This window comes from Sinocyclocheilus anshuiensis, unplaced genomic scaffold (assembly GCF_001515605.1).
Source record: "Sinocyclocheilus anshuiensis isolate Anshui unplaced genomic scaffold, SAMN03320099.WGS_v1.1 scaffold1909, whole genome shotgun sequence".
In the NCBI taxonomy this organism is placed as follows: Eukaryota; Metazoa; Chordata; class Actinopteri; order Cypriniformes; family Cyprinidae; genus Sinocyclocheilus; species Sinocyclocheilus anshuiensis.
The window spans coordinates 137305-140480 of NW_015538014.1; positions in this window are offsets into that span (position 1 = coordinate 137305).

Genomic DNA, 3176 nt, shown 5'->3' on the forward strand with positions numbered 1-3176 from the left:
GAGGTCCTGTGATAATATTAGTCCCGTACGAATCGGGATTTCTGTGATTTGGCCAGCATTTGGCGGCTCGTATATCATTTTTCGAGGTTTTTGTTTCCTGTGTGCCTTTTTATCCATCTTTCGTGAAGAATGGAGCTGCGTTGGAGTTATTGATAGTATTTTGGGTGCTGTTTTATCGCTACACCATAGAATTTGCAGAAAGAGAAAGCTGAAAAGGTTTTGAGGTTAATATGTTACAAATAAATCAAGCATAAAGCTTGAGATATTATTTTAACCTGGTGAAATGTAAATAACACAGGGCACGAAACTAAATTAGTTTCTTTTTTTTTTTATCCATCTAACCAGACCATAGAACGGGACTCTCAAAGCCTTGACATCGTATCCGGGAGATAAGTCAGTAAATTCGAGTAAAATCACAGGCTTCGCTTATCCCGTGCGAATACACCACACGAAATTCAGATGTGGGGGGGTAATTTCAAAATCACACAAGGTCCCCAGATAATACTAATCCCGTGCGAATCTTTCGTGAAGAATGGAGCTGCGTTGGAGTTATTGATAGTATTTTGGGTGCTGTTTTATCGCTACACCATAGAATTTGCAGAAAGAGAAAGCTGAAAAGGTTTTGAGGTTAATATGTTACAAATAAATCAAGCATAAAGCTTGAGATATTATTTTAACCTGGTGAAATGTAAATAACACAGGGCACGAAACTAAATTAGTTTCTTTTTTTTTTTATCCATCTAACCAGACCATAGAACGGGACTCTCAAAGCCTTGACATCGTATCCGGGTGATAACTGTGTGAATTTGAGTAAAATCACAGGCTTAGCTTATCCCGTGCGAATGCACCACACGAAATTCAGTTGGGGGGGGTCATTTAAAAATCACACAAGATCCCCAGATAATACTAATCCTGTGCGAATAGCATCTGATTTTAACAGTACTTAAGTATTTTACTTATACTAAATAAAGGCTAAAAAATGCACTAGTGAAAAAGACATGCCAAAAACTGTAATGTTGTGGAGAAGCTGGGGGAAAAGGCAGAATCCAGGATCTATGTGCAGGTATTTAATGGAAAAACTAGAACAAACAATAAGCCAAAAACCAAAGGGAACAAAGAACAGAATAGTGATGTTACATACAGTGCAAATTTGTAAATTGCGAGGTCCCGGAACAAAGAGGCGTAACGAATCCGGCATGTGATTACAGGAGGGAGAGGTAACGGAGCATTCGCGCAATCATATTGGTGGACCAGTTTAAGTGATTAACAGTGTGCATCAGTTGCTTTTAGGGTCCATACGTTCACGAATAACCTGGAAAAGCCATACAAATTTTAAAACAGCAATTTCCAGGCCTGAAAAAGTTTTGAAAAAGTTGTTGAATTTTATTTTACAAATCTCTGTATAATATAATCAGGGTTATATTTAATGAGGTTCTAAATTTCGGTGGGGGATTGTGTGTGGCTATCGCATAATTTTACTCATTCCCGCAGCTTTCAAGTTTATAATGAGGGAAATTCCTGCATTTATTCAATATAGCATGTAGGTAAGATGAGCAAATAAATCCACACAAACTATAAGATTAAATCTAGTCATTTGAAACCATGAACGCTCTCAGAGCGCACCACATCAGCACATCTTGTCTGCACTACAACGAGCTGCTGCATGCTGCGATACAAGATTTTCACTCGCCTTTCAGGACAGCTGACAGAACTGTCACTTTCACAAAAATGTATAATTTGCACATCTTTTTAAGATACATCCTTTTAAGTACTTTAAGCCATTTGGTACTCGCGTGCTCCAGAGGCTGTATTCTGTGCCCTCACACAGTCAAGTCACATACACAACCCACTGCTCCGGGTGTTCACGGTGTGTGTGTGTTCACTGCTGTGTGTGTGCACTTTGGATGGGATAAATGCAGAGCACTAATTCCGAGTATGGGTCACCATACTTGGCCACATGTCATGTCACTTTCACTTTCACTTTTTACAAAGTCCACCTCGCGAATATTATATAAGAGTTATTTTTCGTAGTTTGTTGAGCTTAAGCGACCAGATACACACAAAAATTATGTCTAAATGGTGAGAAGGCCAATCTTCTACTACTTCATTAACTGCTCTTAAATCATGCACTAGGTACACTAGGTCTTGCATAGATGACAATCTGTGCCAGTGGCTGCAGCATGTTTTCAATGGCAGTCATGTTCTGGATGACAGGGACAAGTACTGCTGCTGTACTTTGAGCAACAGGGTTAGGCATGTTTACAAGAGCCATCACTGCTTATTGTTCTTCTTCTTCGCATTTGACTGCAACTTGAATCTCCTTTTTCTTGCTGGTTAATTGTTCAAGTTGTAGTTGTGTCAATTTTCTTTGTAGCTTTCTATCGTGGCTTTTCAGCTTCTGTTTATTCTTCCTGCATTGTTTCACCTCATAAGCCACATGATCACAGAATTCCTTGTGTGTCTTGGAGTTCAGACCGACCACATCTTCCAACTTGACTTTTACTCTTTGTGGCATATCATCCACTACAGTGGTTCTAAACAATGCTGTCATCACAGGATCTCCCTCTGGGTCTCTTTCCAGTTCTTGTTTCCATTGTCTCAGTTGTCTCTGGATGTAGATGGTTGGATTCTCTGTATCACCAGTTGGCACTCCTTTCAGTGACATTGGGTTCATCTGCGTTGGGTATTCAGTTCTCAAAGCAAGCCATATCTCAGCCCGATGATTGTCAAATGGGGTCCCATCCATTCTTGGATTGTCAATTACTTGATGCAGATGCACCCCTCCAAGGATTTCATTCATCTTGGATACTCCCAGGCATTTAGCCAACAATATGCTTTGATGTCTCCTATCACTAGTAGCCTGTTGCCTGTTGTCTCTTCTTCAAGTACTTTGATCCATTTTTCTGCTCCCTCATGACTTTTGGGAAAGTGAGCGTCTCAGGTTACTTATGTAACCATGGTTCCCCTTCAGGAACTTGAGCTGCGTCGAGTCGCTTTGGGAACGCCCTTGCGTGACCGCGTTCTGAAGCACATGTCAAATCAGTCCAATGGAGCAGCGAGACGTCACGAGCAGGGTGACGTTAGCACCAGAAAGTATAAAAGCGCATCTAGCAGAGCGCAAACCAGCTTCTGCTCTTCAGTAGCGCTCTGTGTATGTGTCTGTCTATTTACTGTTG